Source organism: Haliaeetus albicilla, chromosome 6 (genome assembly GCF_947461875.1).
Source record: "Haliaeetus albicilla chromosome 6, bHalAlb1.1, whole genome shotgun sequence".
Lineage (NCBI taxonomy): Eukaryota > Metazoa > Chordata > Aves > Accipitriformes > Accipitridae > Haliaeetus > Haliaeetus albicilla.
Genome location: NC_091488.1, coordinates 11,268,396 through 11,282,361, shown reverse-complemented (window position 1 = coordinate 11,282,361; position 13,966 = coordinate 11,268,396). Strand labels below are relative to the sequence as shown.

General features: G+C 43.6%; 1 protein-coding gene across 6 annotated transcripts in view; it reads right to left on the bottom strand.

Annotated features, from left to right (window-relative positions):
- Nucleotides 1-13,966, bottom strand: part of LOC104317218 (ICOS ligand-like) — a 36,725-nt gene that overhangs the window by 12,634 nt on the left and 10,125 nt on the right. For 3 of the 6 annotated variants that reach the window (XR_011324995.1, XM_069785008.1, XM_069785009.1), the window contains one exon: nt 3,798-3,891. The exons of the other annotated variants lie outside the window; for them this stretch is intronic. The gene's annotated coding sequence lies outside the window, so the exon portion shown is untranslated. The remainder of the gene's footprint in view (nt 1-3,797; nt 3,892-13,966) is intronic. 6 annotated transcript variants of the gene reach the window in all.

Here is a 13,966-nt window from a genome sequence, read left to right as displayed (position 1 = left end):
TTTCTTTCACTCTCTGTATATAAAACAGAGAGTGTATACAACTGTATGTATTTACACCTTGAATACACTGACAATACACAGAGGGTGTTTATTTTCATGTGTAGGATGGATGTGAGTCACAAGCTGTGCACTGACTAGCCCTCAGCTTCAATCCGGTAAAGGGATTCTTATTCTATAGCCAGCTGAGATCAACGAAGGTGGCGAAACCTAATGGGTATTGTATTTATCAAGAGGTATGGACACCATCCCTCAGACTGCCAAATACCACCCAAACTGTGTATCTACCAGCAAAATGCAGACATGGCTTTAAGGAAAAAGCTGCTTAAAAGAGCTGCTTCTTTGAGGAGGCTGTTAAATCAGGTACTTTCTCAAAGAGGGAGGGGGGGAAAGAGTGGCATGGGGGGGAGGAATGTGGGTTTTGGGCTTCCCCTCCTTGTCCTTGTAGCATCTTGTAGCTTAAGGAGTACAAATATCCGAGTGATTGTTCCTCCCTGGTGTATTCCAGAGATAATGCTGACTGTGGAGGTAGTGGTTTAGCCAAGGTCCTCTTCCCACTGAGGCAGCTCTGTCTGGGGAAGGTGCTGGTGCTGTTCTCCTGCCTATTGCTCCTGGTGCAATGGTGTTTCCTGGGGTGAGCAAGATCTGAAAGCTGGATTTCTGTGTTTCTCGCTCTCTCCTCATGGCCAAGCTCTGGTTACGCTTCTTTTACCAGCCCCTTCCTGATAGTCAGCGCAAGCCATCTGCTGTCTTTGGCGGCTGTGACATCTTTGGCTTCTTTGACATTAAAACCAGTGCTTCCTCCATGTTTTTGCTGAACTCCTGTGATTGCCTGCCTCCCTGTTTTAATGGTTATTGTTTCAAGTAAGGGTATAAATTTCAGCAAAGTGAGCTTATTCCACGTGTTTTCCTCCTGCCTGCCTTTTGTAAACAAAACTGAGGCACTGATGGCCACCTTTACCTGCCTGACTACTTCTCCATGGTGCCCCATGGAGTTCACCCTTCCTCTCAACTTTGTCCAGATGTTCCGCTCCACATAAGGCTGCTCTGCAAAAATACCAAGAGCAAACTTATCCTGCGCTCTGGCCTCGTGCTGGGGCAAGAACGAGGTGGATCTGGAGGGACCGGGTCTCCACACCTTAGGCAGCGGCAAGGTCTCTTGCCAGGCTGAAGGAGGGCAGCCCAGCAGCTGGAGCTCTGCAGCTGTATTCTGTAGTGGTACTGTGGCCATGCCCACCCTCTCTGTAGGTAAAGAGGGTCCTTATGATATCTCCCTACGCAGAAAGAACTAAAAATTGGGTAGGTGTGGCCAGCTAATAGGTCTGTGTAAAGGTGCAATAGCAGCAGACAGGAATAACCGAAAAGCCAGAGCTCCTAGAAGTGATGTCATTCTTCTGAAGAGTCAGTCGTTTTTCTAACAGTTTTGATTCTGACTCAAGAACCACATGAAGGTGGTTGTTCCAGCCCAGCTGGCTTGTTTGCGTCTCCGGCTTTGGCTGGCTTACTCTCAGAGAGTCCCTGTAGAGTTTCTGGTTCTCACAAACGCCTGTACAAGACTCTTGGACTGGGCAGGAAGTGGGATCAGACCTGAAATACCAAATTGCATCCAAATTGCGTGTGAATGTTGAGCTCTGGCCATCCGCGTGATTTTGTTACTTCCCTACTGAAGTTTAAGCTTGTGCATAAAGCAGCAGCAAGTCAGGTCTTGTTTAGGAAGCGGTGTCTAACAGCGGGAATGCTTCAGACTGGTTTACCTGGAGCACCTGACCCTTAATTTAGCTTAATCCAGTGCTGTTTACTTGAAATAACATTTCTTTCTGGATTGATCTGACTCTGCTTGGAATAAAAATGTTTACACTGAGCCTCCAGAAGGATTGTTCTTGGTACACAGGGGAGATCTGTTTCCATCTGTGCAGTTCTGCTGGTGTAAGATGTTTCAGTCGCCACATGGATCAGCATTTAAAATAATTAGTTTCTATTTGGTATTTCACTTTTTTAATTATTATTTTTAAGTGCTGGTTTAAATGAAATGGAAGTTTAGGAAGCTAAAAAATAATTGTTTTCTTTGTAATTTTTTTCAAATTTAAAAGTTGATTTACTGTTCATTTTAATCTGACAAAGGACTTGTTTAGGACTTAATTTTCAGAGGTTAAAACAATTAACTGAGTAGGACTTTGCAACAAAGAATCACTTCCTGAAGAATTAAAATACTAATTAATAACTTCTTAACACACTAACCTACCTAAATAACTAAGGCATGCATTGTAATTAAAGTGTATGGTTAAATTGCAAAATTCTGAACTTCTTGGCAAATGTCTCTGACATCCAACTTTTGCGTCATGTGTGTGAAGTTGTTTACTGAACATGTTAGCTCAGCCTGCAATAAATTTAAATTAATCAAGTAGACAAGTAACCAAATGTTCCCAGTGCCCATTGAGTAGCAGGACATTGTGTCCCAAAGTAAACTGGGTTGAGTCGTGTCTTCCAGTGCAGGAGGGGTGGGGGTGGGAAAGGGTCTAAATGCTACTGTTGAAGGCTTTACACACTTGGAGCACTGAAGCTCTCCCTTTAAAATAAGTTAAGGAAATGGTATTTTCTGTAAGTGCTCTGTGAACCCTGGAGAAAGTGTTGCTGCAGTATATTAAGGACATTCCCCTGTGAACAGCTCTGCTTGTCAGGACAGCTGGGGTGGCGGGAGGGGAAAATGCTGTGGATAGAGATGCTGTGCATGAGCCAGGGGCCCATGTTGTGTGCAGATGGGGTTTTTTGTGCTTGTTTGGGGTTTTTTTTCTATTGCTGTAAACCTTGCTTTGAATTCTGTGGGCAGCTGTTTGATCATCGGGGATGGTGCAGCTGAAGCGTGACTGACCTGTGACCATACAGCGGGCAGCAGTTCTGGTGGCTGAGCAGCCAGGTTATGGTACCAGAAAAACCAGCTGGTTTCAGTGATCAGCCCAGCAATGGCTTGTAGCCACGGTGCACCTGTGTAATTTCACAGCAAAGAATGATCAGTTTGGGATCTAGAGCAGAAAGGATCTGGGAACTGAAGATCTAGAGAAGGGTTGTGAGAGGCTGTTATGGGGTGATGGGTACAAGTAGGATGCTGGCCAGGGCAGGGAGGGAGATGCTGAGCTGGAACTCTTTTGACACGGAGGAGGTACCTCTGTGTGTTGACCACCGAGTGTGACACTGATTTAAAAGTCATTGTGAACTAAGCGGACATGACAATTTGGGTGTTATGTTGAAGGGATCGATTTGCTCGCCAGCTCTTCCACTTCATTTGCCAGCCTCCGGTACTGGCTGACTAACATAGGTAATGCAGCTGGGCAGGGAATGAATGGTGATACAAGTTGGAACAGGCAGCAGCTGGAAAAGACACCAGTAATTCTGAAACTATTAGCCAAAATCACCTAGCAGATGAATGAAGTCCACTGCCAAGAAGGAAACTGCTTGTTGTGCAGCTGGCAAAGCTTTGTAGCTTAGTCAGAGATAATTTCTTCACATTTCACCCCCACCCCCCACCTTGTATGCCTTTGGCTTTTCAGAACAGATTTATGTGAGCTCACTGTTGTTACTGATGCTTGTAGGAGGATAGGGTGAACCTTTCTCCCCGACTTAGTGAAATCCTGACAGCACCTGAGCAGAGAAATGTTACCTTACTATTCCTTATCCACATCAAAGCAATTTTCTGTCATTTCTTTAAGTGCTCCCTGCTCGTGCAACCCTGCAGTCCTTTCACCTTTAGGTGAAAGCTAATAGCTAGTAGAAAGCTAATGAGTGAGCTTGCAACTGGAACTTACGGTCTGGCTTCTTGGAGAAAGTTCTTATGACAGCAGTCTGTACCGAAACTGGGTGATTACTTCTCAGCGTATCTGAAAGTTATCTGAAAGCAATCTGTAAACAAAATGAGGCATCATTTAGAGACCTGTCCTATAATTAGTTCAAGGAAAGACATTTAAGAGGTCTTGGTGAGTGACATGCTGGCTTGTATCCAAAAATGACGGTGGCTTTCTCATAGTGTTTTAGATTTTGAAATAAATGGCCCTGATTTGAAAGCAATTTTCTGAGGATTTGTGAGCAGTGGCAGGTGGTGTTTCTGTAGCTAACCTCTTTGTGATTCACCTTCTTGGCTCAAGGCAGTGGGAAGAAGTGCCCTGTGCCTCCTGAGGGACTCTCCGGAGCTTCAGGCTGTGAAATGAGCTGTGGTGGCAGCTGAGTCTTGGACTGGGATCCTTAACTTCAGGTGCACTGTAGCAAACCTCATGCACTTGTGAGGGCGGCGGGTCTGGTTTTCATGTTTGTTTGTTTTAGCAAAGTTTATAGCTGTTTAAAAGGCTCCGAACTTGTCGTTATCTGCTGTGCACCGGAGTGTTGTGTGCTCTGTCGGTGCTCCCTCTTCCCTCCCTGTGCTCCAGTCACACCACCTATGCCGTGGGGGTGGTGGGTGGAGTGCTGGCTTTGGGCTTGCTTATGTTTCCCCACGCTGCTGGAATTTCCCATTACCTATTTAAGGCTTATCGTGGGCCACAGCCAGGCTTTGGTGGCTGAAAGGTTGTTATCAAATGCATATCTAATCTGAAAAGTTATTCCTTCTCAGCAATGAAGAATGAATGAGTGACAGTGGAAAGTTGTACCCTGTACAGAGAACTACAGCAGGAACTTACGCACCTTCCCTGGCTTTGAATAAATAGTTTTGGTAAGGAGGAATTTATCCACAAGTATAGAAATAGAACATGGGGAAACAGAAATTACAGTTTATATCTGATTTTCCAGGACTCAAACACGCAAACGTCTTCCCAAAGGTTTGGAGGAAAACAGCAAAACTCTGGATGTGTCTGGCCAAAAAGCAAGTGTGTATGAGCTAGCACACTTGATAAACTGGAATGCTCAGGAAATTAGACTTTATTCTTGATTTCAGAATATCCTTTCTAAATAGCTCTCAGACTAAACTGAAGTTGTTTGTGGCTTTGCAAAATGGGAAGGGTGTGGGTGGCTCGGGGGACTGATGCTAAATACGGCACGTTTCATTTCAAGTTTTGGGAGGAAGGAAGCACACTCTTGGTATGCAAGTGAGCAGAAATCAACACTGATCAAATGATGCTACAGTCTTGTGGGTATTTAGTGGTTTCAGACAATGTTTGGTCCGATTGAATTCTCAGGCAGTCAAGATCCATGCCATCCGTATTTCCGGCTGTCATTTCTGAGGGATTTCATATCTGTCATCTGCTTGATTCCCTTGGGTGAAGGTCAGTCCCGGGACTAGAAGGATGTCTGTACACAGATCCGTCCCAGAGGGACGTTGTGCCACTGCTGCCTGTGGGGTCTGTGTTAGGCAGTTTTGCATGGCAACTGTCTGTAATTTTCAGTAGTGGGCTCTCACCCTATTCTCTTAAAACATGCTTTATCCTCCATGCAACATAACTTTTTGTGCTAGATTTAGCAGTTAGGTTGTCAAGAGAATGCTGCTGCTGTATAGGATGGCAGGGCAGTGCCTTTCATTTACTCGCTTTCTGCTGGAAAGACTCTTGATTTAGGGAGCAATTTCCACCCTCTAAATCCCTAGCAAGTGTTTGCAGCCCCACCTACCCCTGTCTTGCGTATCGTAAGTCCTCCTGGGTTTCTGGGTTCTGCAGATTTGATGCTGCCTGGGTGGAAGCTCAGGAAGCACAACCTATGCAGTGCGTGGTGCATCCCACCCTTTGCCCAGCCTTGTGCTTACTGGGTGAGACTTACTCCTTGTGACTAGTGGTATGCAGTGGTCTCATGCCCTTTTATGAAACTTCTGAAGAGAAGCCAAAAATTCATTGTTCCTTTTTGTAATGTCTTTCTGACGGCTCCCCCCAAAGTTCCTCTTTTCTCAATTCCTTTTTGGTCTTCTGAGAGTTTCCACTGCTCTTTATCTGCCAGTTCCAACAAAATGTTTTTCCTCTTTTGATGAATAAATTCTTAAGAGACGTTCTTTCAAGAGACTGCAGTTACATGAAAAAGGCATGGGGAGGGTGTGGAGTTGGGGAGTGTTCTGCCTTTTAGAAAACTCCAGCCTTAAAGAAGTAGGTCACAAGTGACAATGCAGAAAAAGGCAAGGGCTCCTTCAGCAGAATAAATATTGTGGATTTTTTTTCTGACTTTGGAGGCAGTTCCTATCTGAATAGCTGCTTCTAGTACTCTCTGGATGATGTTTTGTTCTACAGTTGTTTAATCTCTGAAGATAGAGGTATTGATGGAAATAAGGACTTTAATTTTTCATTCTTCACTGTGGGGGTTTTTTTGTTTGTTTGTTTGTTTTCTCCTCTGGCACCTGCACCCTTAAATCAGTGGCATTACCTGATTCTGGAGCACTCTATTCAACAACCAAACAGCTACGCTGACGCTTAGATTCATTTATGTGAGGAGTCCTGGATACATTATTAAGTTAACCGATGTTGGTAAAAATGTTTGTTGGATTAATACAAAACTGACCAATACTAATATTTCTAAAGTGGATGATCTGAAGCTAGTTGTGAAAATGAGACCTGGTTTTGAAGAGAGAGATGATCCAGTTTGGGTTACTAGTACCGCTTTGGTGTAGAGAGCTCAACCTCTGTGAAAGTGGCTCTCAGTGGGTGCCTACTTACTGCCATAACCTCCAAAAAGCTTAGTTAGCCCTCTTGCTGCCTGTGAGTGTGTGTGAGGTTCTTGCTGGCCATAAGCTGAGGAGAAACTTTTGTAGGCTGTATTGGGGTAGGAGAGAAGATGGGTGAAATAGTTATCTCACTGCCCTTTGTCTGGCCCTCTCGAGTACCTAAACTTCTTTCTCTCTCTTTTTTTTTTTTTTTTTTTTCCCCAGACAGTATGTCAGGTGATATGAATTCCTGTATGTAGCTCCTCATAAACCAGGTACTGGCAAGAAGAACCAAAATGGATTTAAATACATAGCAAGTTCTTGCGTATTATGGGTGTGGTTGGTATTTCTCCTTGCTCTTCTAGGTCTGGCTTGTGGCTTTTCCCTCCCACCTTTAAAGGTTTTTGTGCCATCTGGATTAGAGATTCCCTGTGTGAAGCAATTCTTTCTCATTGAAAGACTGGATTGTCTAATATTGTTAATTTGTTACTTTTAGAAACATCCCTGCACTGAAATGTCTCCACCTAGATTAAATTTCTGCAAAGACTTTGTAGCCCTATCGTTCCAACGGGCTGAGCTCCTCGACTTGGATCTACATTGGAAATCTCATGATTATTTGAACTCTTCCTTTGTTACTAAGCTCCTGCAGAGGGACGAGAACTCCCTGGTATGTGCACAGTTACGCTCATACAGAGCTGGTTCAGGCTTCTTGGAAAAGCAGGCTAAAGAGGGTATTGCTGCTAGAAATCATGGAAGGGATCAGAGCAGGGCTAGTGTTGGCAAAGAAATGGGTGAGGTGGGGTGCTGCCTCCTGCTACGGAGGGATGGGCATTGCAGGAGCAGCAGCTGCCTCGTGCTTCCCAGTTCCAGCCAGCCACCGGCCCTCTGGTTCGGCAGGGCTCGGTGATTTAAGCGAGAGCATATTTTGCCTGCCCCTCAAGCTGGGCCTGCTGTCCTGCAAATGGTGAAGTAGGTATGTGGTCTGACTTCAGCTCTCTCCCTAGCACCTAGGGTACCTCAGCAGTTGTTGATTTCTCCTGCTGTTTACAGCTGCCAAGTCTCTAAAAGCTCGTGAACGTGATTCCTTTTATCTTTGTTCTCCATCCCATCGGTACAGTGTCTTTAGTGCAGCTGAAGGGCCATAAAACTTAGGGAGGATATAACTTGACAATAATTGAGTTACTGAACACAAAGTAAGAACATATTGTAAAGCTCCAATGCAAAAAAAAAAAAATTACCTTTTTTTTTAAGCTGACAAACTGTCAGCATTTAGTATAATAATTCTGTAAATGTTTGTGGTGATGGCTTTAGCTGTGTTCTGCTCAATATATTATCCATTTTATAAGTGTTTTTTCTCTTCAGTCAGCAGTTATCTTTCACACCGAGGCAGAATTATAAAACCCCCTTGGTAAATGTCATCAGTCCAAAGAAGGAAAGAGGAAAACTCCCTCCCTTTGAACTTTCAAATTCATATAGTGGATAAAACCTGATCACAAGGGAGAAGGAGAAAGGGAAATTTTTGGGGACTTTCCTAGGAAGCAGAAGGGAAACTATTTCAGGCTCAAGAGCCTGCTTTGAGCTGAGGGGATAGTCAATAAAATGTCTTTATTACTTTTGTTCCATGCCTTGTCTAGGAGGAAGTATAACACACTAATGCCAGAGAATTTCCATTCTCCAAAATTACTTTCCAGCTCAATACTGTGAAAGCAGGGAAAATCCTGACCCTGCGGATGCTTATTTTTGCTGGCAACTGTTGCCAGCAACAGGCTCAAAGACCACCAGTTGCTTTTCTGATTTGTGAGTCCTTTTTCCTCTTAGCTATTTTTAATTTGCATATTGTAGAAACCACCTTTCTTCAAGAGAAATGATATTGTTAGTGATACATATATACAATTCCACTAAGATACAACAGTCAGTTTACTTTTTCTCTATCAGACCTGTTACTAGACAATATATCTCCCTGACTTGTAACCCTACAATCAGTTGGATCCATATTTCCTGACAGGTGGGAAAAGGAAGAAAGTTGAATGAAGGATGAAGTTCAGGAAATATTTATTATTGTCCTCCAGGAAGGTGTTAAGTATTCATTAACAAAGTGGTGAGCTTCACAGGTAAATGAGGTTAATTAGTAGTCAATGCTATTGTAGTTGCTGCATTGGACATGGAAACACTGGGAGTGGTGGGTCTGAAAATGGAAGCTCAGGATGCCAGGGTGAGAGGAGAAAAAGAAACTGAGGTTAACCAAGGTTGATGTAATTTGTCTTGGCTCTTCCCCAGACAATGATGTTAACTTGTGACTGAACTGACCGAGCCCCATGCCGGGCACCTCGCTGAGGATTTGTACACCTAGGAGACAAACTCTATGGCAATGGCTCCTCTGAGTGAGACGAACTACCCGAATTGCATCCTGGGTTTTTCTACTAAGCTACAAAATGCGGTTCGTTGAACATGCTTACAAGCAACTGTTCATCATAAAGTCTTTATAGTCCTGGAACAAATCCTAGGACCAATCGATGGTATTAACTCACTGATGTCAGAGCTACTGAAACAAAAGGAGCTAGTCTCTGTCTGAGCTGGTCTCTCTAGGAGCATTGCTCTGTTAAAGCAAAAGTGAAGGTGTCTGGGGTTTATTTGTGGTTTGTTTTCTTTCAATTGTTGCAAATGGACCTGCAGCTGCAGCTTGTGAGAACTTTTTGAGGAGGGAGGAACTGTTTGTAGAACAACTTTCCCTGAGAGTAACTCACAGCATGTACCCAGTACCACCTGTGTCCTAACAAAGTATCTCTGATATTCCCGCATGTGCTGGTGGCACCTTTTCTTATGCAAAGAAAAACAGGTGAGTGTAGTGAATGTAAATAACTAAGAAAAGGAAGAGCTATTCCCTTCTCCAGGAGCCCATCTTGACCTTCTCCATAGTTACCCAGTGAAAAGCACAAAGTACTCATGGAATACTTTGTACTAGTAAAAAGATTAAGTCCTAGTGGTTCAAAGACTCTTGAACCAGTGACAAAGATAAGGTTGACAGTTGCCAAATATTGCAGGCTTAAACCTGCCCCCCTCCTCCCAATGGAATTGTCTTCCCACCCCCTGCTTTTTCAAAGTATTTACAAAGGTGAAGCCTACAGTGTTTTAAACCTAGATGCTCTAGTATCAGGGCAGGAAGTTTCTGGTTGTATGGTTGCGTTAGAAGTATGAGAATGTTAATGTCCAATTAACTTATGTCCATCAGAGATGGACACAAAGAATATCCTAAGTAGGGGCCCCTAAAAGCGCCTGTAAGCACTTCATGCTTGTTTGGCTAAGCTGTAAATAATTGTTCCAAGCAGAGAACAGTCATACACAGAGTTAATGAGATGTACTCACAATATACAACATAAGAGTTGTGTTGAGATGCTCAAGCTATTTTGCCTAGGTATTGGAGGATTATAGACTATTGGCTTGATAGCTGAGGTAGATTTATTTATGGTCTGAAGGAAATATCTTGAACAATCAATTTGTGTAAGTAGGAAAAAGAAGAGTGGGGATCATAAGCAATTCCTGCAGGCCCTCTACTCTGGGATGTTTCTCAATCTTCTGAAAGCTTTCAGATTTTGTTGTTAATGCTTGGTTCAGATCTAGTTCAGCCAAATGATTTTACAATCTGAAGCACTCATCTCTCAATCATTGTAAGCACGACCGGATCTTGTCTCATTCTTGCCCACCAGCAAAAGTGCTTTTACTGTTACCAGTGCAATAGCATTGCGGTTTTTTACCCCCAGCTGTAATTATGACTGCACAGGGAGGTGCTTGCTTCTTTTCAAAGCAACAAGCTTGGGGTTTGGAAACAAAGAAAGCAACTCCTTTCTTTCAAAGCACTCTGAAAGACCACTTGTGCTTGCTTCCTATAGATGTGTTTCTATTCAGAACCATGGCACAAGAAAGAGGTGGCATCCTCCCCCTTACCCTTTTCTGACAACAGTACCCTTCTTCCTATGGCTGTGTGTGTACACAAATAATTCTCATGTTGCCTGCTCTCTCCTTTAGGTATACGTGGGGAACCTACTGCAAGTTGTTTCATTATTGTGCATGTGTCTTGGTGGGGGGAGGTGTGTGTGTTTTCCTTTTTCTGTGGTGGTTCAGTGTCTTGTCTTTCCTGTTGGAAACTGTAGGACTTAACAGAGTTTCTTGTGGATTATTTTTAGGTGAGGGGTGTACTTGGCTGAAGTGCAGCTCTTCCAGAATTGGAAGATGACTCCCAGCTCTGTTTGGGGTATGGTTTTTTGTTTGATTGTTTGTTTGTTTGTTTTAAATCCAAATCCACCTCCTCCCGTTCCCTTCTCTTCCCCTTCCCCCAGTGGACTACTTTGCAGTAGAAGGGTCTGTTCCCCCAGAAGAAAGCAGAGGAACAGTGTAAGATGGAAGCCACAATTTCTTATACTGTCACATTTCTTCCTGCAGTGTTTTTCTGTGACTTCATTTTCCTATTGCAAGTCAGCACCAGCAGCCTTGCAAGCCCTCATCTTCACAGGGCACAATTGATATCTTCTTCCCCTCCCCATCTTTTTCTCCTTTAATATTCTGCTCCATAGGGTGTGTGGCTGCTGGCTTATGCACTAACGTGCTTTGAACTGCTAATGGGTTAGACTTCATGTGCTTCTCAACAGTGACTTTAGCAGTTCTATCACAGCTGAGGAAGTGAGAAAACAAGCTTAAGTTTTTGGACCCAAACGCTGTTGGATCCAATTTCTGTTTTGAATCAATAACTTCTGGTGTGCTTTGGGGTGGTAATGTTGCCTCAGACAAGTTTGGAGCTGTTAGAGGCAAAAGCCAGCAGAAACCGCTTTCCCAAGCCTAGGAAAATCTGGAGAAACCATTTCTCAACTGTTGAGCTAGACCACGTAGTTCCTTTTCTCCCTGTAGCACAGAGGAGACTGTAGTGCCAGAGATGGTTGTGTCATTTAGCCATGCAATGTGGTGATGGCAGTGCAACAGGACGAAGAACTCCAGGAGCATACAAGATGTAGCTAAGGGTGACCTGGGCTAGTCTGCAGTGGTAACCTAGTGCTAGGAAAGGCCTGAGGTGGAGCTATAGGAGGCGAGTCTGAAAAATGGGTACGTTTAACTTATGTACCCCTCATGCCTCTAATCCTTAAAGTTAGCAAATGCTAATTGCTATTATGACTTGGGCAATGTTTGTGTCCTTGCTCTGGCTTTGCTCTTAATTACCTCATGTAGGCATTAAATCTTTACGTTGTGCGGGACTACAGGAATTGTGGATGCTGGGGGAGTACAAGTGCAATGTAAGCCTGGCCAGTATCTGAGATATCCATGCCATCCCTCAGTACTGTTTCCTCTTATTACTGCTGGAGACGGAGAACTAGGTTAGACTTGTATGATCCAGTGGGGCACTTCTTTTTGGGGCAAGAGCTGCGGAGTGTAACTCATGTTTGTCTTAAACACAAGGAAAGAAATAAATAGGACAGAGATTAGGAAGTCCAACTGATGTTACTACAACAGCAATACGGGTAATATTAGAAAGGATGCCTGAAGAACAGAGTTACCAGTAGTCAAGTTGGAAATGCTTTCTGTTGGACGTTGTATTCCCTAGTAGAATGGCTGTGTTGAGGGAAGACAAACTGTTGTTCTGTAACTGCTGGAAGAAAACTGCACAAAAATGCATGAAATGGGCAAATGAATTCTGGCATGGATTCTCTGATGTCTCCTGCTGTTAATGCTTTTGCTCTCTAACACAAATTTTCTGGATTCTTACAACAGCTGACTTCACAGGGCTGTCTTAGTTTTGTCTTTTCTCTTGTCTTGAGAACAGTGCTAATAATCTCCTCTGGGTTGTGGTGTTCTGGGGGTGTGTGTTTGCTTATTTTTTAAAGACTTGTCAGAGGGCTACAAGGGATGTTGGGTAGAAGAGGGAAGAATTAGGCAGGTGCTTTGCTTAATCACATAAGCCTTACTTTTCTTAAGAAACCAGGTTGTGAAATGTTAATTGCATGTTCATACAATTGGCTGATACTGATCTTTTTGGATTGTGAGAACAGAAAAGATAAGCCAATCTTTGAATTTAGTCATCTTTGAACTTAAAGATGACAACCCAATATGCAAATTTATTATAGCTCCTAAGAACTGGGGGGGGGGGGGTAAGTTGCTAGTTTTCAAGTGGTCTTTAATTTGCTTTTCTAAAGTGATACAGTTCAATGATAAAGGAACTTGGTAGCAAATTGTCTCATTTCCTCAAAGGGAGCTTACTTCAGTTTTAGCCATGTAAAACTTTCACCAGTTACTATGTTTAATACCAGAGAGCACAACGCTTGTCTTTTGAAAGTGCGACATAGCTGAAAGTAAGCTGGAAAATTAATATCTGAAAGCAAACAGATAGTGTCAAGCTTATGAATGCTACCCAGATGTCTTGCATTGTAATAGCATCTGATGGTCACTTGGTAGTGGGCAATAGGGTCATCTTAAGGGTTGTGGTGGAGGTCACTTTAGATATGTCCCTGGGCCCAAAGCACCTTAGCAATGAGTCACTGGATCAACTTTGTACAACTCTGCTATAAAAGCAACTTTCCAGCTAGGTAGGCAGGCTACACCTATGCTAGAAGAGCAGTGCAGGGGTAGCTGCTGTCATCTCTTTTGTGTAATCAAGAGTCCACCAAATTTAATCTTTCTCACTGTCAGATGCTGAACAGAACTTTTATATGTTTATGCTGTTTTAAGTGTGTTGGTAAGTAATGACTTGAAAAGAAAGAGAAGCCGCTTGTGCAAACCACAAGCTTTCACGGTGTGAAAGATCAGCCTGACCTCTCTGCGGTTCTACACTTTTAATATAGGAAACCCCCTGTGAAAGTTTACCTAAACTTGGTTTTACCGTATATTTTCAACTAGCCCCAAACTGGAAGTTGAGGGTGTGAAATGAACATACCGAGTAAGGCTTGCAAATTCAGCAGTGCATTGCACTGACCTACGGTTTGGTCCCTAGCCGTCACCTTTCCCTGTTGAGGAGGTAAACTTTGTGAACAGGTTAGATTATCAGCCTCGGGAATGATAGGTACAGTCAAACATCTTTGCAATCGATGAACTGATCTAAAGAAAAATAATCTGAAATTTTGCAGGGATTTAGTCCTGCATGATGGGGCTCTGCACTGAGCCTCTGGTTCTGCAAAAAGCAGCCTCCTCCTCCAGCGCCCAGGACACTGGTCTGCTGCTGTTTGGGGAGACGGTGGTAGAAGATGGGGATGGCTTCTGCTCAGTCTTGCTTTACCCCTTCCCAGCCCTTTCTCCTCTGCTTTGCTCTGTAGTGGCAGGGCTGACCGAGCCCTTTCATTTCTAAAATGGCAACTTTTAGCTTCACCGGTGGTGTTGAGAAGTCCTGACAGT